Below are 27,657 nucleotides of genomic sequence, written 5' to 3'. Positions count from 1 at the left end.
TGAACAGGATCAAAGGAGTTATCAAGATGGGTACAGTTATACAATAGAGGTCTCAGAGAAAGGAGCACAAATGGAATGTCCCCAAGAACAAATAGTGAACAGGACTGGAAGCTGGGATGTACACACAGGGTCAGTGGATTTTGGTGCTACATCATCATAATTCATTTAAATACTGTACAACTCAGAGGATATTAAATATGAAAACACAAATAGAGACTTTTGACAAAACTAGGAGGGAATCTTGGCTTCATGTCTTTGGAATCCCTTCTCTGTGGCAGATGGTACAGAGCTAGAATACTGATGTAGAAATATCGACATACATAAATATCGAGATAAAAATATTGTGGGGAAGAAATATTGATTGTCAGCTAAGTAATATCGATTGTAAAAATATCGAAGTGTTAAATATTGTTTACAAAAATATAGTTGTTAAAAATATCGAATTATTATTAATGTTATGTAATTTAGTATTTTTTATGAGAACTGTTTGTTATTTTATTATATGTGTGAACATTTTTGTAGTTAATATTTTTTTTAAGTTGAATTTTGCGTTTTTAGTTCTGTAGTGGGTTGTGGGTTTATAGGGGAATACGGTGGCAAGTAATTTAATTATATGAATTTTATTTTTTATTTATAGTAGTTAATACACTTTTTAAATTGAATTTTGCGTTTTTAGTTCTATAGCGGGTTGTGGGTTTATAGGGGAATACGGTGGGAAGAAATTTAATTATATGAAATTTATTTAATAATTTATATTTATTCATAATTGTATAATTGTGATGTTAAAGAGTTATAAACGTGTTAATTAATGTATTAATAAGTGTTTGATAATTAGTTGTTAATTATTTCAAATTAATTAATTATGTTAATTGTTTAATTAATTTTAGGTGTGTGTTGTGTTTTTTATTGGTGTAAATTGAGGGAAATAATTTATTTTTTATTGATGATTTATTAATTATTGTTTAATTAATTTGCATTACTTTATTTGTTAATTAATTTGTAATAATTAATTTGTTAATTAATTTGAATCAATTAATTAGTGATTATTAATTGTAATTGTGTAATTATTTTTAGATGTGTGTTGTGGATATTATAGTGTTAAACAATGTGTAATTAATTAATGTTTTTTTTAAATAATAATAACATTTACATTTCAATATTAATTATATTAATAATGGAAATAAAATGTAATAAAAATGTTGATGTTTGTTTTTTTATTGGTGTGGTATCCAGTACTTTCCCTACTGTTGCACTCACTGGAGTGGGAATAGGAATTTTTACCCCTCCGCTATCCAACACTTTCCCTACTGCTGCACCCACTGGAGTGGGAATAGTAATGTTTACCCCTCCGCTATCCAACACTTTCCCTACTGTTGCACTCTCTGGAGTGGGAATAGTAATTTTTAGCCCTACGCTATCCAACACTTTCCCTACTGCTGCACTCACTGGAATGGGAATAATAATTTTTACCCCTCTGCTATCCAAAACTTTCCCTGCTGTTGCACTCACTGGAGTGGGAATAGTAATTTTTACCCCTCTGCTGTCCAGCACTTTCCCTGCTTTTGCACTCACTGGAGTGGGAATAGTAATTTGTACCCCTACGCTATCCAACCCTTTCCATGCTTTTGCACTCACTGGAGTGGGAATAGCAATTTTTACCCCTCCGCTATCCAATACTTTCCCTGCTTTTGCACTCACTGGAGTGGGAGTACTAATTTTTACCCCTGCGCTATTCAACACTTTCCTGTCTTTTGCACTCGCTGGAGTGGGAATAGTAATTTTTACCCCTGCGCTATCCAACATTTTCCCTACTGTTGTATTTATTGTGTTGCAAAATGTATTTTTAATATTTCTTTTAATAGTTTAATGTGTTAATTAATTATAGAATGTATTATTTTATTTTAAATTATTCATATATGTATCTTTTTTTTTATATAATATAAAAAGTTTATAAATTAAGTAAAGATAAAAGTTAATAAAATGTTTTTAAGTAAATATATGTAGTTGTACACATTTGTATGTGTTTATATGTTATTTAATTAATGTTATTTGTTATATTTATTTAAATATATATTAAATGTAATTTGTTTTGTTAAAAAATATTCATATTATTTAATATATTTTATTTAAAATATATTTAAAAAAATAGTCGATATTTTTTACATCTATATTTTTTATTTCAATATTTTTGTATTGATATTATTGTATTTACCTGTTTGAGCATAGGGAGTCGATATTTTTGTATTCGATATTTGTACCACAATCTTTTTACATCGATATTTAATTAAGGAACCGTGGCAGATAGAGTGTTCTGGGTGGTGGTAGGTAACCTGATAGTTTAGCTTGAGTGTGCATCCAGGGTGGAAAGAGGGTTCCTGAAGAAGGTAAGGTCATGGTCACCTGGCTGTCAGTAGATTGACATGACCCCATACTGTGGTCTCCTGTCTAGAAGAAAGCTGTAAGGCTTGATTTTTAGAAGATCCTCTTATTCCTTCCTGGCCCTTAACTCTACTTTCAGCTCAAAGTGGGGCATATTATCAAGGTCCGGCGTTAAAATTATCGCCGCTTTATCGGCAGAAAACTGCCTCTAAAGCGGCGATAGTGGGCTTGATAATATGCCCTTGAGAATTCCCATAGAAGCCCATGTTCACACCATAACATGGGCTTCTATGGGAATTCTCTACGGCATATTATCAAGCCCATTATCTCCGCTTTAGCAGCAGTTTTCTGCCGATAAAGCGGCGATAGTTTTAACGCCGGACCTTGATAATATGCCCCAGTGTGAGTTAAATGCACTATAATTGGCACCACCCAGCTAGACCAAAAGTCCATTACTTGGAAAAGACCTTTGTGATTACCAAGAAGAAGACGCCGGAATCTTCTTAGGGAAAGTATATCAGAGTGTAGATATAACTGTTAAGTTACTGATTGTCCTGGAACACAAGGCGAGCTGCCACCCATCTATTTATTCCTTTCCTAATCATCTGTCTAAACGAGCATGAAGTCCAAAGGGACGATTAAATCCAGCCGATTGGATTCAGCTCTGCAAATACAGGTCACTTGACTGTAAATGTGGCCAGGTGGCTACTATATTTACCGTGATAGCGACGATGGTGTAATAAAATGTCCTTATTTAAACAGTTTTGGAAATAAACACGATCATCCATGCACTCTGTCACTCAATCATGTATCCATCCTTGCATTCAATTTTCCATCCAACCGTTGTCTCACTCTCACAGTCTTTCATCCACACAACCACACATGCGAACCGAAAATCAGTAATTGAGGACTTGCACTTTTAAATAGACAGATGCATTAGCTTTGCCAGTGCTTGTTTCCGTCTTTATAGAAAGGAACCGGGAAAGCCATGTACACCTAAAGCCTGTCTGTTGCCACGCCACCATGCCCCTTTAAAGAGAGCGAACAAAGGTAAATGAAAATGGATAAACGCTTAAAATAGTGAATTATCTGTTCACATCCTTGACACAAACCTGAATAGCAAAGCTACTGCAAAGGTCAGTCCCTTCATTACACATGTTTCCATGTCTATCACAAGCAGTTTATAGCAGGCGAGGAAATAACTTCTGTGATGAATGCAACGGGTTAATTCATTTTTACAAGCTATTTCCTCCAGTTATGTGCATCTTTCCCTTTCTGAACTTCAGCAAAACATTGCCAAATAGAATTTGATGCAATGCCAGGTATGAATTATTTGTGGAAATGTCTCTATGTAATTACAGATCACATGTGCCTCTTAAAAGATCATTAGCATTTTCAAAGATAATTGCCCTTGCTAGTCAAAAGAAAACATTGGAAGCTTTTTCCGCAAATATGACTTCCCTTTTTTCAAGCAGAAAGTTCAGCTTGATTTAGCAAGTACTTGCAAATGTGTCCTTATATACCGGAGACAAAACACATCTGAACTTGTAAAGAAGGCTCCAACAAGACAAAAGAATTAATTTAGGAACAGAAACATGGAATCTGGCATAAGTGTAAACACAACAGAATAAAACACTGCAGAATGCATGGCAGAAGATGCCAATGAAATCACAGGAAGCACTATGTTGGAGACTACAGTGGTCTATCGACTTTAATTATTTTTTAAAACTATTTTGTGCTTGGAATGCCTGCACATCGTTAATAGAAGACTTTGCTACCACAAAGTCTACGGGGAATATTATCAAGCGGCGATAATGAGCTTGGTAATATGCCCTGGAGAATTCCAATAGAAGCCCAGGTTCACACGAGAACATGGGCTTCTATTGGAATTCTCAAGGGCATGTTATCAAGCACATTGTCGCCACTTTAGCGGAAGTTTCCTGCCGTTAAGGCGGCGATAATTTTAACACCTTTCTTGATAATATGCCCCTACTTTCTTATGTTCAAGACCCGTTTCAAAATCTCATAAAGTGAGGTTTGTAACCCATTATAAAAAGCAAATTGTAGAGGTGTAGAAGCAGAATCCCTCTCCTCGTTTGGAATTGTAATAGAATGCATCAGTGCTTTGAGTCAGTAATGCTATTGCAAACCATTTATGAAATACCAACACCTCAAAGGTGGTGTTATCTGATTCCCTTAGGCAATCATGTGGGTAGGCTTAAGGAGGGCACAAAGTGGTTACTGCCTTCTGACCCCTTTGCCCCCGATGTGATTCGTAAAGGGATTTTTTTTTTAAAGCAACATTGGTCTCCTTAATGGACAAGGATTACTTATTTTAAAAAACAATAGTTTCCTATTTGGGAAAGCAAATGTAAGGATGCCTTTATTTTGCAGGCTACAATCTGTGCATTAGCAGCCATTCCCACGTGGAGTTCAGATTTCAGCCTGCCAAACTAATTTTCAATAGTAGGTCCTCTTGCAACCCCCTCAGTAGTGCAATTTGTGATGTCACCCGCTAGGACATAGATTGCATTCAAATTGCACACCGAGTCATACACTAGTCGGTGTGCAAATTGCACTTGCTGGTTTGTGAACGGGTCTTTGTGAATCGGATCTAAATCCCTACCAGAATGACCGTTCTGTTGGTGGGTGCTTGCTTCAAACCCTGAACTTCACTGTGAAGAAATGTATTTAAGCTTTGTTGCTGTCTGCTAAACAGCAGTCAATGCCTTTCACATGCCAACATCACAACAGTGGGGCCAAGCCCAATATAAAGGACTATACTATAGGGAAGAGAAATTAACAGTGGCGGGTCCTCCGCTAAGGCGGAGGAGTGTCGCACCACTGTTCACTGAGTGAACAATTAAAAACTGAAAAATACAATGATAACAACCAAATGTTATTATCGTTTTATTTAAACATACTGGCTCAGTTGGCTGGGGGTGGGGTCGAGCTGGGCTATTTAGAGGCTGGGGAGGAGTGGTAGGCACTTCTTAGTGCGCATGATATTTTGGCTGGCCGTCTGGGGCCGGCCAAAATGTCATGCGCACTTTGCTTGTTCTCCACCCAGGCTACATTACAGCCTGGGTGGAGACACCCAGGTTACATTCCAGCCTGGGTGGAGAACATCCCCAGGGTCCCATTCCCTGTCTGAGCGCTGAACCACAACGCTCAGACCAATCACAATGCTGCATTGCAGTGTTGTGATTGGCTCAGGGAAGCCTGGGTGCTTCCTGCTTCCACAGAAGCCAGAAGGAGGACGGAGAGAATGGTGGAGAGGCTGCGGCCGGCCACACCCATGTGTTTTTTTGCTTATTTATCTTTACTTCCTCCCCCCTCCTCCGCTCCCCTCCCTAATCCCCCATGCCTGTTCGGTAGCAGCCGCTACTGGATAATAAAATATATTAATGCCTAATTGCATGTGGGCAAAAAAGGCTATTAGCACTCATCTCCCGTATTACACCCAACATAGGGGTATATTCACAGGAACGTGTGCTAAACATCACCAAAAAATGTTAACGCAACTTTACACATCGCATCCTATCGCGGGAAAATAACCCTGTGCCAACGTGGAATTCACAACACTGTGGTACCATGCGATAGTCCAAAACGCGGACAATGTCTGCGATACAAGCACCTCGACGGAGATAAAAACACAACCCCAACGCTAAAAAACCAGCGATGGGGCTAAGCGCCATGAGGAAATCAGCGATAAGCAGCGCCAGGCCTGCAACACACACCTGGCAGGTAGGAAAAATCACCATAAAAGTAGAAAAAACAGCCAAACACAAACTGATCAACACCCAAGGACCATGGAGGCAGCCAGAGCAGGCGCAGAGGACAAGCGCAACCCCTCAAGCACCCCAGATGACCAGCCCGGGACCTCGGGGACAGGGAAGGACAAGGACAAGAACAGGAAGATGAAGTTCAGTCTGCAGGCGAACAGGATCATAGTCACGGAGGTGATGGAACACCATCAACAACTGTTCGCCACCTCCAACGTGTCATTGAGCACCAAAACTGGAATATGGCGGGACATCGTGGACATGGTGAATGCCATAAGAGAGCGCAAGAGGACAATGGACGAGGTCAAGAGGTGATGGAATCACATCAAGAGAAAGACCAAGGAGAAACTCGCAGCCAACCAGAAGGCAGCAATGCAGACTGGAGGTGGGGGCCCAGCGCCACAGCTCGTGCTGGATGACATGGAGGCGCTGGTGTCGACAGTCATCAGTGTTGATACTGTGGCCGAAGTCGGGGGACCGGACACTGCACGACCGGACACAACACAACTGCAACAGGATGAGTGACCACCAGGTACTGGGGGGACGGGTGGAGATGGCCACGATGGCACACATGCACAATCAAGCAGAGCAAAGTGCACACCCTCAATGACTCTGGGTCATCGCCCCGATCTATAGACTGTCACAATGTACAATGCCATGCTGTCTGAATGTCAACATTTACCATGTGGCTACATACATGTGGACACATTGCAATACACCATCTCCCTTTCACATTGCAGAGCCACCGGCAACACCCCCTGCAGAGCAGTCCCAGCCACTCGTCACTGATGACGAGGAGGACAACCCCAGCACCGATGCACAAGGCCTCCTAGACATCATTGACATCATCCGCGACTCACCTCCAGGATCAGGGCTGCCCAGCTGCATCGAGGAGACCCCACCCACCACCCAATCCACCCAGCAGGAGGCACCCACGGCCCCAGCAGTCTCCCAAGACCCCAGGAACTTTGCTAGAGGGCCAGAGGGAGACGGTTGAGCAGGTACGGGTGGGGTTCGACCTCATGGCTACCAAACTGGACATCATCCATGGGTGTCTAGTCCCGCTCCATGGTCTCCAACGAGCCCTAACTGACTTTGCTGGAGTCATGATGCAGAGAGAAGAACACCTGTCTGCTCAGAGGGGCTCCAACGATACCAGCAGTGAGCTGGCACACATGTGGAGGCTCATGGAGGACATGGTGCGGATGGAGGCGGAAAGGATGGCAGCCACCGCTGCACACCAGCTCAATGTGGCTGGGATCTACCATGCCCTGCAGATCCTCATCATGGCATTGCTGCCACAAGGCGTGGCGATTATGAATGCTGCTGCCCCCACACCATCTACATCTCCGCCCCCTGGTGTGCCATTGCCTCACAGTGCAGCAGACATATCCACTCTGGCACCTGATGTGTCAGTGGCACACGGTGCCTCAGCCGGTACTGCAACACCCACAGGTGGGGCAGAGCACACATCCGAGGACGAGGACGTGGATGGTTTTGTGATCAGGAGGCACTAGCATTCTTTTCCGCCACCTGGCCTGTTTCTGCTTGGTGCTGCACATGGCCCCATGACCTCCCACTGACCCCCGATACACTCCGATGCACTCACCTTGGACAGCGACATGGACTGCCATATCCTGTTTGATGACCAATGACATGGCAACCGGACTGCGAACTGTACCCTTCCTCTTCCGCAGTACTTGTCATCCCCAGATGGACTCTGGCAGGGCCTCCACGGGCCCACATTGTGGAGTGTGCTTGGCACTGGATGTGCAATAAACATCCAGTAATGCACTGCTGTGTTATGTCTTTCATCATTCATGTATGAATGTGTGGATGAATGTAGGGACAGTGATTTCCCTTGCGTCAATGATGCCCATCCTGTGGGATGTCAGTCAGAGGGTGCTACATTGCATATTGTGTTCTAGGTGCCGCGGACGCTACAACAGGGACACACCCAACAGTCACGTCCATGTCCAGACATGGACTGAACCACGCCCAGAGCCCACGAGTTATTGTTGCAATACCTGCGCTGGTCCGGTGTGCAGGCCAGACCACTCTGCTAACGCTCCGAGGGGGGCCCTCATTGCTACCCATCGCAGGCTTACTCGCAAGTGGTGTGCAGGTCACTGGTCTAGTTGTCAGCATGTCACAGCCACTCCCTGAGGGCAGGTTTGCACACACACCAAACCCATCTGGCACAGGCCATGTGACTCCGCCAACATAAGGGGCTGACAATGTCACATTCCCCTCTGCTGGTGGTGACTCGATGACGGATGCTCCACGGTTCTCAATCATAAAGGGCCCATGGGTTGTTGCACAAAGGGTTAGTGGCACCCGAGGCCCTGTGGCCGTCACAGGCCTACCACCACGTGGCACTGACTGGGGTTGCAGAAGGTTAGTGGCACCCGATGCTTTGCGGCGGGCACAGGCATCCCGCCACGGGACGGTGACTTTGGGTGTACTGAGGTAGGGGCACCTTAAGTGCTGAGCGGGTGTGCAGCCTGCGATGATGCCCCATCCTGGCGATCCGGACAGCTCAGGTTTTCTGTGCCCTGCTGGACCGCAGTGTAGGCTAGAGCCAGAGGGCAGCACTGGCCTACCGCCACGTGGCGTCGCTTCCGGGATCCCAGAGTTAGTGGCACCTATTGGGCTGAGCGGGTGTGCAGCCTGCGATGAGGCCGGGTGCACTGGAATGTCCTCTGCCATGGAGTAATCAAGATCCAGCACCAAACATGGGACCTGGTGGCCTGTGGAGCGGGGCTGCATGATGTGGAGGGTGCCATGTCCGCGGGCCCCAGGTTTGTGGAATGCAGTGGCACGTGGTGGGACCTTCTGTCTGCACGCCAGTGGTGGAAGGTGAGCAGTGAGGCCTGGGTGCGCAGGGGCGGGCATGCACCACTGGGCCGTGGGAGGGGCTGGGGTGCATCTGCCTGGGTGCACAGGGGTGGTCAGGCGATGACGTCTTGTGCAATTGTATGTACATTGCCAATCATGTATCTGGACTCTGTTTCAGATGACGGATCTGTTTCAGATGTATGACCTGGTGGACTGCACTACATACCGGCATGTGGTTGGAGACACTGGTGGCAGCAGGTGAGCAGTGTGGCCTGGGTGTGCAGGGGCGGCACTCTCTCTCTCCCCCTCTCTTCTACTCTCTCTCTCCCCCACTCTTCTTCTCTCTCTCTCTCTCTTCCCCTCTCTTCTGCTCTCTCTCCCCCTCTTCTTCTCTCTCTCTATCTCTCCCCTCTCTTCTTATCTCTCTCCCCCTCTCTTCTTCTCTCACTCTCTCCCCCTCTCTTCTTATCTCTCTCTCCCCATCTCTTCTTATTTCTCTCCCCTCTCTTCTTCTCTCTCCCTTTCGCTCTCTCTCTGTCCGTTGATGTGCACAGGACACACCTTCTCATCATGATTTTTGTCTTGCAGGCTGTGACCTACAGATTGTCCCGAGGGGAGCCCCTGTGTGTCTTCATTTCAGTTCAGTGTTCATGTTAATAAAGTTTCATTTGTTGCTTCGAATGTGAATGTGTGATGCTCATTTTTGTGATGACACATGCATGTCACCAGTTGTGATTGTGCGACATCATGCAGAGTATTTTGTACATGTTTACGTGTAGCTAATGTGGCATGTCTTTGGTTGGGTGGTGCCGGGTAAGGGGTGTCCTCAAGGGTGGTGGCGGCGGGTGTTGTTGCCCTTTCGGCCCTCCGGGCTGCATGTTCAGTTGCCTGGGTGCATCTGTTGTTCTTCAGGTGTGACTGTGGGCTGGGCTCCCTTTTGTGGTGCAGGCTGCCGTCCGACTTTGCACCAGGTCAGAGCAGGTGTTATTTTCCTGCTGCTAACGCGCCTTATCACCTGTTTTGTGTTCTTATCGCAGATCTGGCTGGTCGTTGAGAATGTTGTGGAGTGGTGTTGTCGTGGATTTTGGCACGGGAAAGCCTACTCTGCATCTCGTTAGTTTTAGTTGCGGGGGTCATCTGTGGCGATGTTTTTTGCAGCTGCTATCGCAGGTAAACTGGTGCTATGTGATGTTAACACCAGCTTGTGATTGGGACGATAACCTTATCGATACTTTGGCTTCGATAAAGTGCCGTTGACTCGGCGATAGATCCTTGTGAATATGCCCCATAGTCTCTTAAATAAGTCAACCGTCCCTGCCTGATTTACGTCCATGCTTCACACACTCACTCAACTTAGAATGCAGAATCTCAGTAGTGAGAACCGAATTTATAAGAATTCTGATTAAGCCCATCTCAGCATTTCATACAGGTTGCGAATTGAATTTAAGCATTAAAGCGCCATCACCTGTGATGTATGTTTTCATATTGAAGTGGCTTTAAAACTTCTGTTAAGTGTAATTACATACCACCTCTTACACCTTTACAAGTGATAAGAGGAACATTGTAAAATGCTTATGGCATCGAACACCATGGACTTTATAATCATAGCGTAGCTCAATTGAAACACTCATCCTCCTTCCTTTTGGTTTTTCAATCCCCAATACCACCAGAATGTGTAGGCACACACATAAAATCGAACCATCCCATTCTCTCTTCAAAGTACAGGTGCATGTAAAAATGTAGTTAAATCTAATGTCACATATATCCTGTGACTAATATACTGAGTCCACAAACTAACAATAAATATGAATACAACACTTATTTATAACAGGAATGCAATAGTCTAAATAATTTTGGTCTGATTTAGACCTTGGTAGACCTTACTATGCCCAGCGAGGTGGCAGAGGACATTAGGTCCAAAACTATGAGGAAGAGAGGAACGGTATATTCTGAGTTCACTGCCGGCCTGGCACTGATCTGTGTGCGTCCACCCAAGCCGACCCCATGGCGGTTCTTGTGAAGGTTGGACATGTGTCTGCCAGCTTTTAGGTGTCTGAGCATCAAATTATTTAGTTTTCAGATGCAAACTTCCAAAGTAGAAGTTTGCTTCCAAAAACCAAAGAAATAAGGGGCCCTCACCATGTGGTGTGGCAATTTCTTTCATGTTCTTGAACACCAGGTATTATTTCGCAGTATTGGATGTAAAAGAAGGACACCACACCATCCACTCTAAATAGGACAGGCAATCTAATGCCCTAACTCCTACTCCATTGGGTTATCATAGTAATTTTTCAAAAGAAGAGCCAACAGGGGGCCTTACCATCAAAAACTGATAATTTTGCAGACTCAAAAATGACAAGGCAGATCGAGGAATTTTCAGAACAGGTTATTCCATCATGTTGTGACAGAGAATCCTGTTGAACAAACTCTGAATCAACCCCACAGTGTACCTTCACATGAGGCTCTCCTGAGCGACAACTTAGAAAAACCAAGCACTCTTGTCTCATAGATAAATCAAAGAACCTTTCAACATTTATTGTCACTATCAGAACACACCAATATTGCCTACAGTATTTTATCAATCCTAACTTTTATACCCATGCTTGTTCTATTTAATTAAACGCTCGGATGACATGCTTCAGAAGTTTATAGAAATGGTTTACTTTTGTCCTCAAGTTGCTCAAATACCAACCGAGGAAAATCATCACCAATAGCGGACAACACAAAAGGAGCAGATAAACCACAATTGCTACCCCCAAATGAACCCTACAGAATAACTATCATACATTATAGCAGTAATTCCCAAACTTTTTCAACCGTGGCTCCCTTGACCCATGGGCCATTGCCTGTGGCTCCCAACTGTTACTTTTTTGGGAGGTTGGCGGGGATGTAAGCTCGGCCTCGGGAGTACTTGCATTTTTCTACCTGAAAATAATTTGGATGAAGCTGATGAAGGTATTATAATCATATATGCAGTGTGTTTCGTAACTAAGACGACACATCTAATAAAATAGAACTTGTTACACTTCTTTGCCCATTCCTTTTTTAGAGTACCCTCTATGAGGATTTGGCCTGGTATATGCTGTCCACTAGTTATAGTGGGCACCTTGCACCAGTCCAAACGACCCTTATTGATGATTAGGTTAAAGACAACCTTTATTGAAAGCTATCCTAGTGGTAGCTATGGAGAGCAGCCTTCAGGCTAAGTCTCGAAGGAATATAAAGCAGCTTGGTTTATCAGATTATAACCTCCTGAATGACCAAATGAAAGGAGAACCACGCAAGGTATATATAAAATATATATATTTATTACTATACACTCTCTACTAACCTCTTTAGGAGAATAGAGAAGAAGATACACAATATTAAAGCACTAGAACGACAGTAAATAGCACAATACACAGTGGGCCCCAGGGGGAGACTGAACCATATACTAAGAAAGTGGTATAACAACCACGACTTGACTAGACACAGTGCCTAGAGCACGTAGAATCACTGGGACCCCAAGGAACCACCCAAAGTAGTGACACAGAGGAACCACGGAGGACGGGTGCAGTGTGAGAACACAGCACCGTACAACTCTAGGGGAAAGTCATGGTTGGAATTTTAAAGATTAAGGACACATAGGAGAGGACTTCAAGCAAACCCATTGGAACATAGAAGGTTCTAGGGTCAGCACCCTTGAGAGTACTGAGGTACCCTCGTTACCTATCCCAGGAGAGCCGGATGCATAGGGGTCAAGTGGTGTCGGAAGCGCTCGTTGATTTCAATGGCGTGATGCAAAGAAGTGCTGCTGCCGGGAAGATGTGAAGTGTCCGGTGTGATCCAAGCCTGGATCGGAGCTGAGAAGAACCTGAAAGCAGAGGGGACAGAGTCTGGGTCACTTCACAGTGACCAGGGGCACGATAGACGAATTCCCACCGATGTCGAGTGTTTCAGGTGAGAAGAGGTGAAGCTGAAATCTGCAGCCACGGGGACAGGAGATGTCAAGGGCGACCAAAGTCTGCAGGTGAGCTATCCCACAAAGGATGTCGAGTGCTGGGGGGGTCAGTGTCCAGATTGAACACCAACAAGCCTTGGCAACTGCAACCCACGCAGTCAGAGAAAAGATGCTTTGGTGAGGACCACCAAGTTACTGGGGACTCCCCAAGCAATGGAGAGTCAGAGCACATCTGGAGCAACCAGGAAGGCCCACTTAAAGTTAAAGTTCCCTTCTCAGGGACCCACAGGTCGACGGAACAGGGTTCACAAAGGGACCTCGAGCTGAATCACAAAATACCAGCCCACGGAACACTTGTGGAGTGTAGGCTGGAAATCTTCAGTGGAAATACTGCACGGGTCTGGACTACAAGTATCCCAAAGCACAGCCTCAGGGATCACCGAAAAGTATATGCTGCTGCAAATGGACACGGTGCACGAGGGCTGTGGGTCTCAGGATTGCTGAGAGCACTAGTCAACCTCGGGGATACTTGGGAACCCACCTCCTGTGTTGCAGAAATCTTCTGAGTCCTCAGGAGCTTGGGAGATGCAAACCAGTCAGATATGTTTAAGGTGCCTGCCTTGCAAGGGAGGAACTCCTTTAATCCAAGGGAGATTCTTCAGTCATCCAACGTATTGTAGATAGTCAAAGTACTTGGTTTATGTAGCAGAGTTTCGTCCAGGTAAATCTAAAGTCCTGTAGTCAGGGGTTCCTACTTTATACCCAAAGAAGGGGTGGGACAAACTCTGGGGACCCACCTATGGGAGGGTCAGGACAGAGGGGTGGCTACACCCATGTCCTTTGTCCAGTTTTGCGCCAGAGCAGGAGCAAATGGCTCCTGCAACCGGTTTGAGCTGACTTTGCACAGGGACTCCAAATATGCCCCAAGTGCAGACATCAAAGCTCTCTCAGAGTGCACCCACCCAGCCCCAATACACTAAAGCCAATACACAGGAAACCTATTGTCCAACCTTCCCCTGCCAGAGTTTCGTCCAGCAGCAGGAAGGCAGACTCGTGTCTGTGGCTGGCAGCATCCATTTTGTGATGACAGGGTCAAGAAAGCTGGTACCGGGTGTACCGTTGTTGTCATATTTCTCCCTCTAGTAGGGTGGAATCATACCTCCCACACCAGTTACTGGTGTGGAAGTATGATTCCAAGGTGTTTGACACCAAATACAACATGTTTCCATGCAGCCGTTTTAAAGTTAGCATTTACCGCAAGGTTATAATGCACTTAAGTATATATGGTTGGCTACATCACAAACAACCCCGGAATATAGGTTCCGAAGGCTGCAGAGGGGCTCTGCTCATGCAGGAGCACCCTCTCACCGAAAACCCAGAACTCTACCATCAGGATTGATAAGGCCTGCCATAGGGGTGACTGATAGGTTTATATGTGCAGTGATATGGAGGAGATATAATGAACCTATATCTAAGTAAGGGGTGCATGCACCACCTTACACAGGCTGCTGTAGCAGACCTGTTGTGTCATTTTGAATGGACTCCCATGGGTGGCATAATACATGCTGCAGCCCCTGAGAGGCCTCTGGGGTATCTATGCCCTGGGTACATAGTATACCATATACTAGGGACTGATAAGGGTACCCCAGAATCCAATCTGGAGTGTACCTAAAGTACATGAACAACCAATTTAGGGAGAAAGAAGATAGAATGGGGTCCTAATTAGCAGGATCCCAGTCCGACTAAGTCAAAAACCAGCAAAAAACCAGGTGGGGGTAACCATGCAGTCAGATTCCACCTTCCTACATCCTCTCAAACTTTTTTGTCCCACTATGATAGCACCCCTATGCATGTAGACCCCATTGCCACAGTGTTTCTGCACTTGAAGAACATTTGCATGAACTTCCATTTCTTCCCATGTCATGCGTACCAACACATCTGTCTCAGCAGGGTGAGTCATGATTTTTTAAACCACATACAGCTTTATTTTTTCTGTCTCCTCCCTAAAATTGCCTCCAAATCAATGCAAGTAAAATAAATTCCTCTGATTTTGTTTTATAAACCCCCCTCTTTCTTGATTCCAAATGTTGGCATTATCCCGTATATGGCGTTTACTTCCCTGTGCTCAACGAGGGAGCAGGCAGGTCTGGAAATGTGTGTGTACTGAAAGAAATGTATGCTGGAAATACCTATGATTCAATATAAATACAGTTCGTTGGCTGTGAGGGCTAAATCCCAGAGCATACAGGAATATAATCTGGCAAATTCAATGATGTTCCAATCACGCTCAACTTAGTGTGGTCCCACTGCCACTAGGCCACGTCAAAACAAAGGAGCGTGTGAGTGCCAGTCCTTTCTTTGTACTATAGTTCACAAAAGTATAATCTTGTTCTGTATATTCTTAATCATTCAATCACAAAAAGGTCTCTTGGTAGTCTCAGTTTATTGAATTTTCATTTTCAAATTTATTCAATCCGTAATATAATCAAAAAAGAAGCAGTCAAATCAATACAGCCATCAGTTAAATCAATTCAGCCAACTCTGTTCATCCAATATGGACATCATCAGGGCTCGTAATCCTCATTGAAACACCTGTTATGCTAATCCTATGTATTAACTTTGAGCCATCCTTTTGTTACTATCTTAATCTGCTTAATATTATGCTCTCTCTTCCGTGGTTCCTGCTCCTTTGTAGTTCAAATTCCCGCAGGATTGAATACATTTGGAAAAGAAAATTCAACTAAATGAAAATGAGACTCCCAAGAAACCTTTTTGTGATTGAATGATTAAGAATATACAAAACAAAACGAGATTATACTTTTGTGAACTTTAGTACAAAGAAAGGACTGACACTGACAAGTACCTATGATTCAAGTACAAATGTCAAAACTTAATAATACTTAGTGTGTTTAATAGACAGGACAACTGTACGTTTCTGAAAACTTGCATTGGTGTAAAATGCATTTGGAAAAAAATTAAACTATTAACGAGTCTGACAAAATTAATCGGGCATCTTCCGCTTACTTTGAAAGTGTTGGAACGTGGTGATCCTTCAATATTAAAAGCATTAAATTGCTTGGTGCGCGGCTTCCCTGGTAGGTTTGACGGCTCCCCAGGGAGCCACGGCGAACAATTTGGGAACCACTGGCTTAACCTGTAATTCTGAATTATGTGTCTAGGCATTGAGTTGCCGTGCAATCTTTATTACATTGGGAGCATGATACACAGGGTAAGGAAATGCGTTCTAGACAATATATGCGGGCTATTGCAACAGGCAGTACCCAGTGGTGCAACACTTCAAAGAATATCACAATGGGAGGGCAGATTTGTTAAAAAATGTTTGCCACAGATATACGGGGAGACAGAGTTCGGACCCTTAGGAGATTGGAATCCTGGTACATTATAGGGTTCAACACATAGTGGCCAGAGGGTTAGGACCCAGATGAGGAATTAGCTTTGCATTTGGGTTAATTGAGTCACTGCAGATACTGGTTACATGTATAAGAGAAGGTACGCTATGAATTTGTATGCTTTCCTGGAGATTACTTCTCTCCTCATTGTATATTTCTATTTAATGTTTTTATCTTCTAAGTATTTGTTTTTAACCATTATTGTTTTGATGTTCATTCACAGGTACACTGCTTTTGTTAGGGAAACAACAGAATCAAATTAGGCATCTGGATAAGTTAAGCAAGAACTGTCTTGTTTATATTCACCTATTTTGTTTTGCTTGGGACTACCCTTTTTGAGTTTGTTAACACATGTGGGTAAATGCTGACCAGTTCTTGAATGTATAACTTTGTATAAACACAGGATGGCATGTAGCATTTCAAAGCAATATGACGAGCAGGACATTGGAAAGTGTATGCAACAGCTATTTTAGGGTATTTTCTTTTTATTTTCAATTGTCTGCCTATAGAGGGAGTGACAAGCATGTCACTATATTTCTATACTGTGCCACTTCCACATCCTAGTATCTTATAGGCATTATATATGTATTGTACTGTGTAACACACTATGATTCAATTATGCATCAGATGGATTTTGCAGGATCGTCTCACCGGATATGGTTTGCATTCTCATTATGTTTGAGTATGTTTCAGGTGTACCAAGCATGCTGTACTATATATAGGTGATGGCAATTTGTTTGTTAGGACACGTGTCACAAGCCAACTTGGGCGCAATATGACCTTTGATTTGGGGAATGACTACCAGGGGGCCACAGTGTGAATGTTAAACACCTTGCAAATATCTTATCCAATATTTAAACCACATGTTAGAGGTGCCAGGCCCACTTGGGCGCTCAGAGCCACCAATCACAAAGTATCAAATCAGAATTAATGTTCTATTTCATTTGTATTATGTTTCACTGTATTTCATTTTATGTTATTTTTGGGCCCCACACACTAATGTTTCCTCTGAGGTATTTAAATGTGACACTGTTCCATTTACAACTGATGTAGTAATGTCCTCTTAAAGATGGTGCCCGCACTTTTGTTGATTATGACACTGACTGTGATCTCTTCTTTGTTTTTATGAACACTGAGATTCTATCTGTATGATTCTAATATGTAACGAGGATAACTCATGAGCAAGAGAATGTGTGTTCTCGAAACGCGTTAGGTGTTTCACTGCCTGCACATTAAATATTAGTGAAGACTGCTACGTCATTTGAGATGTCATCAGTGATGTCATCAGTGATGTCACTAACCATGTCATGAAGGATGTAATATGTGATGTCATGAGCAGTGCATTGTGGGGGCACGAGTTATAGTTAGCTCAACTAACTATAACGGCCGAATTTCACTGGTTTTGTACGAGTGGAATCTCCAATTAACTATAATGTCCCTGAAACCTGTGTTTTTTTCAGTGAATTTCTAATGTTTTTTAAATGCTAATTTAAAACCATAACGTCCCTGAAACCTATGTTTTTTCAGTGAATATACCCGAAACGCATCAGGTTCGAGGTTTTTCCAATAAACATCATCTGGCCTCATATCGCTGGGTTCGTGTCTCTGTTCACCAGGTGCCTGAAAGTGCAGAGCTGCTCTCGCTTTCAAAAATCAAACCACCTTGCTTTTCCACATGGGGAGGTGTATGTCAGCAGCTCCCCGTGTGGAAAAGCAATGCCGGCTCCCGCAGGACGCAGGGAGCTGGCAGGGACTGTGGGGGCATTGGGACTCCCCCCATGGTCCCCAACGAAGAGGCCAGGCCCCGGGGGATGGGGTCCCTGGGGCCAGAAGTGGCCTGGGAGGGGGACCACGTGGCCCCCTCACAAAAACGAATAAAAAAGGATGGCCAGGCCCCAGGGGTTAGGGTCCCCGGGGCCAGAAGTGGCCCGGGAGCCCAAAAAATTATTATTAAATAAAGGCAGGCCCTGGGGGATGTGGTCCCCGGGGCCAATAGAGGCCTTAGGAGGGGGGGCCATGCAGCCCCACCTTCCTATAAAAAAACAATATGTGTGGCCATGCCCCGGGGATGAGGTCCCCGGGGTCGGAATTGGCCATGGGAGGGGGGCCCACTCGGCTCCCATTTACATTTTAAAAAAACAAAGGGGGCCAGGCCCTGGGGGATAGGGTCCCCATGGCACAAAAAAAAAGGCAAGAAAAGGGGGGCCACAAAAAAATTAATTAAAAAGCCGGCTTCGCGGCTAGGCCCCGCACCCTCCCTGCAACACTCAGCAAACACGCCCCCCCGGCGCATTTAAAGTTGGGGAATTAATTCCTCTTCAAATCTGAGGGTCCCTGGGGGCCAACTAGCCCACCAGGTACCTCCAGTAAGCGCCACAGGGCTGCGTTGCAGAAAGGTGGTCCAGGCCACGCCCCTTTTTACACCTCTCTCTAATGCAGCTCTGTGGCGCTTACTGGAGGTACCTGGTGGGCTAGTTGGACCCCAAGGACCCTCAGGATTCAAGGGGACTTCATCCCCCAACTTAAAACGCGCCACAGGGTGTATTTGCACAGTGGTGAAGGGAGGGGGCGGGGCCTGAGGTGGCATGTGTGCAAACACGCCCTCTGGCGTGTTTTAATGTGGGGAATTAATTCCTCTTCAACCCTGAGGGTCCCTGGGGCCAATTAGCCCGCCAGGTACCTCCAGTAAGCGCCACTGCGCTGCGTTGCAGAGAGGTGGTCTAGGCCACGCCGCTTTTTACACCTCTCTTCAACACAGCTCTGTAGCACTTACTGGAGGTACCTGGTTGGCTAGTTGGACCCCAGGGACCCTCAGGATTCAAGGGGACTTAATCTCCCAACTTACAACGCGCCAGGGGGTGCGTTTGCAGAGTGGTGGAGAAAGGGGGCTTACTGGAGGTAAAAGGTAGGCTAGTTGGCCCCTAAAGGACCCCCAGCAGTGAAGGGGACTTCAATCCCCATCCAAGAGCGTGCCAGGGAGCACGTTTGTAGAGTGGTGGGCAAAGTGGGCGTGGCCTGGTACGAGTACTTACCAATGCTGCTGTGTGGGACTGACTGGAGGTAATAGTTTGGAAAGTTGGCCCCCAAGGATGTCCTTGGGGACCAACTACGCCTCTTGTTACCTCCAGTAAGTACCACACAGTTTGCTAAGACATCTTTGGAGGCCATGGCCCCCTTTCTCTACCACTCTGCAAACGTGCCTCGTGGCAGACTACGGGATGGGGGATGAAGTCCAAATCAGTCCTGAGGGAGTTTGGGGGCCAAGAATCCCTCCTGGTACCTCCTGTAAGTCGTGCGCAGCGGAAAAACTGAGCGTTGATTGAACGCCCAGCACCCTTTCTCCACCACTCTGCAACCGCGACTATTAGTTAAAGTAGCATATTTCTGCACCTCTGACTTAGAGGTAGGTTTATTCCTCCTGCCCTATTATGTAGTAGGGCCTTACAGATGAGGTCATGCTAATCACAGAGGTACCCCAACGCATACTGTTCCCTAGTGTATGTAGGTGTTTTCACTGTATTCTAAGTGTCTTTTAGCATAGCACTGGCTCTAGGCCTGGTTAGTCAGAGTCAGTTACCACCAGTACCCGTTTGAAAAAGTTTTGGGCACAGGATGATTTTGCAACAAGGCCTCTTTTTGCTCCTCTGTTGGTTCTTTCTGCACATGTCTTGCTTCTGCCTGCACTTTTCTTCGTCTTTGTGGACTTCTGTTGCTTCTTTCTGCATTTCTATTGCTTCTTTCTGTGCGTTGTTTCTTCTTTCTTCACATGTCCTACCTCTGTAGGCATAGTTAGATACTAGCATTTAAAAAACCTTTGAAATTCACTTAAAAAGCCATAGGTTTCAGGCACGTTATAGTTAGAAATTAGCATTTAAAAAACCTTTGAAATTCACTGAAAAAAACATAGGTTTCAGGCACGTTATAGTTAGAAATTAGCATTTAAAAAACCTTAGAAATTCACTGAAAAAACCATAGGTTTCACGGCGTTATAGTTAGTTGGACATTTCACTCGTACAAAACCAAAGAAATTCCCCCGTTATAGTTAGTTCAGCTAACTATAAGTCGCGCCCCTGCAATGCACTGCTGATGACGTCACATATTACGTCACTCATGACATAGTCAATTTCTTTGGTTTTGTACAAGTGAAATGTCCAACTAACTATAACGCCCATGAACCCTATGGTTAAAAAAACAAGGAAATATTAATACAAATACTATTTCACCAAGATTAGAATAAATGTTAGACTTGGGAGAAATTAGATATAGTATTTTGACTCCAGTTTACTATTCGTACTCCAGTCTAAGCAACAGTAGAGAAAGTGTTGGACTTCGGAGGGATTACATGTACTGTTTCGACTCTACTTTAGGCAGCAGTAGGAAAAGTGTTTGACTTTCAAAAAGCATTACACTTATAAATAGTCCTGTTTATTTGTAAAAACATTTTAAACACTTACCATTATTAAATTACAATATATAGAACATTATGGTTCAGTTATGGTTTCCGGTTACTAATTATTTATTACATTGTGCTGTTAGAAATATTTCTAATGCATATAATTAATTTCCCAAAAACTTTACTAAAACCATGATCAAGGAAATCATAAGATATTTTTGATAGAACCCCTTCCAATCTATTAATGGCATTCTTCATCGTTAGGTTGCACCATGGGGGAACAACCTTTACTACGCGTTTTTTACACTGCAATACCATCACAACGCAGAGCCATTACAACGCAACTCGTTACAACGACTTGCGCTAGATGGTACTCTAGACTAAGGAATAGTATGATGTACTATTCCAACACCTTCCATAGTCTTGCGCACACTGGAGTAGGAATAGTAAATCATACTATTCCTAAGTCCATCGCGCCATCTAGTACAAGTCATTGTAACGACTTGCGTTGTAATGGAACTGCGTGGTCACAACGCGGTCGTTGTATTGACCGGGTTGTGATTATATTGTGGTGTAAAATCCACATTGTAAAAGTGTATATTCCACCATGATCCCTAAAAACCAGAATGGGCTTAAAGATTTTTCAGTTAACACGACCTAGGAAATCACTTTCTGGGATTGTGAGAGAGAGGTATATTGAAAGATACGCTACAGTGTCCCTGAATTCAACACAAATGAGCAGCTTGCAACCTATTGGTCTTGAGCATGCTATGCATGTCAGGATCAGAAAGAGTGAAAAGAACTATTTACCTACATAGGAAACCCTAGGATTTTTTTGTTAGACCCTCATCCACTCTATTAATGGCATGCTTCATCATCAGGTTGCACGCTGGTCCCTAAAAACCAGGATGGGCTCAACCATTTTTCAGGGAGCACATTTAATAATTTTCCAGCTCAGGTGTTCTAATAGCTAAAAATACCTTGAGAAACACATAGATCCCTTTTAATAATGGGTGTTCATGGTATGGATGAAAAACACATAGGTGGGGTGTATGTTGGGGTATGATGGCCGTTCACCCTCTTCTTACTCCACATTTTGCAGTCCTTATTTATAGGCCCATAGGGTCCAGGCTTTCTTCAGGACTACAAAGGTGCCCTAGAATCTCTCATAATGTTATTGAGACCAGTCTGTAAACCTGTCTATTTAATTTGTGACAAACAACATGCCAAATGTATCATACACATAAAGGGTCTACTTGCCGATTAAGCAACATCTTGTCTGTGTTCCCTATTTTGGGATCAATCCAAGCAACATGAAAGGTTGTGGGGATGGGGGACATACCCTTGTAGTCACACTTTCATCAAGGGTGCCATGCCACTTTGAATTAACAATTTGCACCCTTCTTTTCATCTGCCCTAACATATATTCCATCTTGTTTAATTGAATGTTTTGTTATGCAGTATTAGAGTTTATTATTCATTTCTGTTCTTTTAAATTGATAACTTTTTTTATTTTTTTTTAGTCCTCATAATACCAACAAAAGGAGCTCTTGATGGGATTCCTCCAATCTATCCAAGCCAAGTATAACTGTGACTGGCCCTTGGGGTAAGGCGTATGCAACGAAGAGAGATCTATCCCCTCAAGATATTACCATTCCCTGTTCCCTTCTCCTGTTCACAATTCATGGAAAACCCAATGTTACTTAGGAGGACAGGACCAATGGTACCTTGGCTTAATCATAGAACCAAATTTTTACTTTTCTCTCCAATCCAACAGAGCAGCCCAGATCTTATTTTCACTCTTCTGATCGCAAGCCACATCTAATTTGCTTGTATGGCTAATGCTCTTTAAGCAATCAACAAAGTTTGGGGGAGTTTCAGATTTCCATACTCTACATATTTCCCTCCTAACGAGGATTACCAGATAAAACACAAACTTGGCAGCAGATGTATTCATAGCATATCCATATGGTAAGCCAAAAAAAATCATATTGAGAATTACTTCCATCTGTTGATTCAATACGTCTTCGAGAAACGCACATACCTCAGTCCAATACAGCTTGATTCTTGGACATTCTGTAAACATGTGAATATCATCGGCTGCAGGGGATTTACACCGAGCGCAGGTATATTCCTTTCCCGTAGCCTTAGATAATTTTTTGGGCGACCAATAAACTATATAGGCAGTATAGAGGGGATTCCTCCTGAGTGCGGCGGATTTAACTATTGCCTGCAACATAGAAAAAGAATCCAACGATATTTTAAAATTTTCATTTTCTCCACCTATAGCTTCTTTGCCCTAGAGTCTTCTAATCTCAAGTTCCACATCCTCGCCAGATTCCAAAAGGGCCCAACACCAAAAGGAAACTTCTCTTTTCCATGTACTCGTTTTGGAAACTAAGTCAGCCTTCCAGTTTGTTTCATCTTTGCCTCAAATCTGTGTTGCCCACCAAGAGGACAACTGATAAAACTTAAACCTGGTCAACGTCCCACAAGTTAAACTACTTAACGCCTCCCAGCTTAGTAGCTTCGAACCCACTTGGAGGTCTCCCCAGAATCTTATACCTGCCCTCTTTAACGGTTGACAAAGTTGATCCCGGAGGCATTCAGGTGTACCTGGAGAGTCCCAGATTGGAGCTTGCGCCCTGATTTGTATCCAAGTCTTTAATGCTGCTCCCAGTATCTTTAATCTGACTTTCTTATAGAACTTTGGATCTCCATACTTGTAAAGAAAAAACTCCTGTCCATGCTCTACATCCTTTAACATTGCCTCAAACAATAGACCTAATGATGAAGTATCCGTTTTATTGGCCAATATCCTAAAGTTTTTAAAATGAAAAGCATAGCAATAAATGAGTAAGTCAAGTAGCGCTAATCCACCAACTTTAAGACCTCGTCTTAACTGTTTCCACGCTATCCTGGGGCTTTTTGTGGCCCAAATGAAAGAACCAATTTTCCCTTGTAGTTTAGCGCTATCCTCTGCCTTAAAAGATAATGGAATAGAGTTAAATAAGAAGGTGATCTTCGGGAAGACTATCATTTTTACCAGGTTAACCCTCCCATAGATGTTTAAGAGGAGGTTAGCCCACCGTGTAAATAAACCTGCCACCTCTTTAGAAACCCTCTTCCAGTTGACTTTGGGAATATCTTCTAGGTTCTGAACTAAATTCACGCCAAGATATCTCATTTGGCTCTTAGTTCCTAAACTACCTTTAACTTGATTCCATTCCATTATTTCTGTCTTTTCTTTATTTATTTTATAGCCTGAAACTGCTCCGAATGCTTCAGCCTTCTCAAACAACCTGGGCATGGCTTCTGCAGTATTTGATGTAAACATAAGCAAATCATCCGCATAGAGGGCCAGTTTTAATTCTAACTCCACAATTTTAAAAGGAAGAAGACTTGCATCTGCCCTAAGCCAGCATACAAATGGCTCAATGTATAAATTGAACAGGAGCGGTGACAGGGGGCATCCCTGCCTGGTACCTCTTGTGATATTAAATAAGGGTGGGCGTAGTTCGCGAAGTAGCACTTCGCGAAGCTACGCAAAGTGAAGTTCGCACTACGCGAGCTACGCGTAGCACTTCGCGAACTGCGAAGTAACATGTTCGCACTGTGCAAGATGTTGTTTTCAATGATTGCACAGTGCGGACAAGCAACCGGCACTGTGCAATCATTGAAAATGGCATCTTGCACAGTGCGAGCTGTAGTTTTCTGCTGCTCGAGTAGATTTTTACTCGAGCTGCAGCTTTCTCAACGCGAACTGGTAGTTTCTCATCGGAGCGGTCGCGAGCATACGCGACCCCTCGCAATGAGAAACCTGACCTTCTCGCGTTGGGAATCTCGCCGGGAGGTTTATTTTCCATGCTCGCGATCGCGAACAAGGAAAAAGTCTCGCCAGGATGTCATTTTGCTTGCTCGCGGTCGCCAACTTGACGTTGAGGACCGCGAGCAAGCAAAAAATGACCGCAGCACTACGCAACACTACGCTACGCGTGTTCGCACTGTGCTACGTGCAGTTCGCGTAGTGCGAAGTAGCGCGAACTTCGCAAACTACGCGAGCGTAGCGTAGTGCTTCGCCCAGGCCTAATATTAAACCAGTCTGTCAGTTCCCCATTCGCTAAAATTTTAGCTTTCGGATTGAAATACAAAGACTTCATCACCTGAACAAAATTTTTAGGAAAGCCAAAATTATATGGTGTCTCCCAGAGATATGCCCAATTTACCTGATCAAAAGCCTTTGCGGCATCTATTGCAACAATTGTAAGGGGGAGCTTCTTTACTTCCGCTATATCAATTGAACCCATTACCTGGAAAGTAAGCTCATTCAGCTGCCTCCCCAGTATGAATCCTCTCTGGTCAGGATGGACTAAAGTCTTGATATATTTATCTAGTCTTGTTGCTAAGATACCTGCAAAGATCTTCTGATCAGAATTTAACAGGGATATTGGCCTGTAGGACTCAATCTTCTGAGGATCCTTATTGGGTTTTAAAATCAGGGACACTGTCCCCTCAGCCCAAGAACTTGGGGTACATTCCCCATTCGAGATATATTTTATTAAAAAGATTTTTTAAGACTGGTACCACCTTATCTAACATTCCTAAATATACCTCGATAGGAAGCCCATCAGGGCCAGCTGCTTTACCCCTGGCCATTTTTTTACATTGTGCCCTGACCTCCTCCTCTGTTATATTTGCTTGCAGAAGTAATCTATGATCTTCACTCAACTGAGGGAGAGTTACTTGATTTAACCATACCTTACCTCTCTCAGGGCTTGATTCGATATCCTCCTTATATAAATCGTTCATAAAAGATCTTGCCTCTTCCCGAATTTCATCCTCAACAAATAGTAGTACCCCTGTCCTTCTATGAGTTATGCTCTTTATCAAACTCCTTGCCCTGTCTGCCCTAGCATTCCATGCTAAGAGGGAGCTACATTTCTCACCATATGCGAAATGCTGGAGCTTACTAACTTTCCACCTGTTAATAAGTTTCTTGTCCAGATTTGCCTGATATTCTGCCTGTAAACCTTCCAACTCTTTTTCCAAACATAGGACCAAATCCTGGGACACCAGGGACGCCTTCTGTAAGTTCAACTCTTTTTCCTTTATTTTCTTCATCAGCTCCTCTTCTCCTTTTTTTATACTTTTCCTCTTACTGATCATAATGGAGGAAAGTAACCCTCTTAAATAGGATTTAAAAGCCTCCCAAACTGTCTGGACATTTGCTGTACCAATGTTAAACTTAAAGTATTCGTCGATTTTATCCCCCAATTCCAACAGCACTGCTTCATCCAATAGTGTGGTCCTATCAAGCGTCCACCTTCTCTGGGGCTCTTTTTGCTTAAACCCCAAACTCATCTCTACAGCTGAATGATCTGATAAGATTGCAGGAATATGCAGTATTGACTCGACTGCCGATGACAACCCCTGATCCACAAGAAAATAGACTATTCTTGAGTGGTGTTTATACCTCTTACTATAGAAGGTGAAATCCCTATCTTTCCCCTTCTTACATCTCCAAATATCAAGCACGTAAAATCCTTGATCATATTTTTTAGCACTATAGACATTCTTAATGGGGTATTATATTTTACTTTGGAAGTACGATTCAGCTCCTTATTTAATATTAAATTAAAATCTCCCCCTATTATAATCGGTGCAGTAGTGTTCAAAAGACTGGCCTCTAACTTCAAGAGTGCTCCTGGGTTGTCATCATTTGGCCCATAGTATGCTACACATACCAGTTGCATTCCCTTAACCATCAGGGTGGCCGCCAACCATCTCCCTGACTGATCTGTGTCATATTTTACAGCTTCTATACCTGCATTGGCTTTAATGACCAAGGCGACTCCCCTAGTGCTTCCCCTTTGCTCGGAGCAAAGCACATCCTGTATCCATCTGACCTTACTAAAACCCAGTTTACACTCATGGGTCTCTAGATGAGTTTTCTCTAAAAAACAGATATGGGCCTCACTTTTCTTAAGAAATTCAGTAACCCGGGACATCTTCATCCTACCCCTCAAACCTTTAGCGTTTCAAGTTATTAACTTGACTTTATTTAAATTAACCATTACTAGAGGTCCCTGAGCTCCTTTTTTTTTTTTTAGCTCTGACACTTTAAAGCTCATATGAGGACTTGCTCCCAACATCCTGTGCACCCTCCCCTGTTCCCACCCATGAGGAACCCCCGTATCATTCCCTTGGCGATCAAAAAAAAAAACACCTCTTCGGGACCCTCCCTTAACAATTGAGGCAAAACAAAATAAACAAAAAAACAAAAAAAGAAGAGGCTCACCCTCTATGTTTTTTTTAACTAAGTGAAAAAAAAGAAACTTTAAACTCAGATTTTTCCAGATTATTATATACCCCTCTTCCTTTTTCTTCCTTTCCTTCCCACTTCCCTTTTTTTTTTTCTCTTATCCACCCCTCCTTTTTCCCTCTCTTCCTTCATCTTTCCCTCCCCAACCTCATAATGCCTTTCATAGGATGACTTACTTCTTAATTTGAACAAAAAAAGTATCAACTTCCTTTCCACATGACCTTCAGTAGGGCTGGAAATTTCATTTGGAGCTGGGCGCCCAGAGTTCTCAACTCGGGCATCCTAGATCCAAGATCCCATTGTCATTGTGCTGTTCGCTTACCCAGGTCAGATCTAATTTGGTAGTTCACTGATTCAAACTGAAATGCCTGATTTTTTAGGGCACTCCCCAGAACCAACTCTTTAATCGCGTAAGTTTGAAAGTTAATTAAGATCCTTCTGGGGACTTTCCTAGCCGGGTGCAACTTGAAGGGATCTCTGTGCACTCTCTTGATTTCTTTATCGAGATCTATGTCCAATCTATCTTTTAAAATACCTTCTCTTAAGAGTTTGCATATGAATGCCTTAATATCTCCTCCCTCTGCACCTTC

The sequence above is a fragment of the Triturus cristatus genome, chromosome 4_2 (genome assembly GCF_964204655.1).
Source record: "Triturus cristatus chromosome 4_2, aTriCri1.1, whole genome shotgun sequence".
NCBI classification, from domain to species: domain Eukaryota; kingdom Metazoa; phylum Chordata; class Amphibia; order Caudata; family Salamandridae; genus Triturus; species Triturus cristatus.
This window is presented reverse-complemented; position numbering follows the sequence as displayed.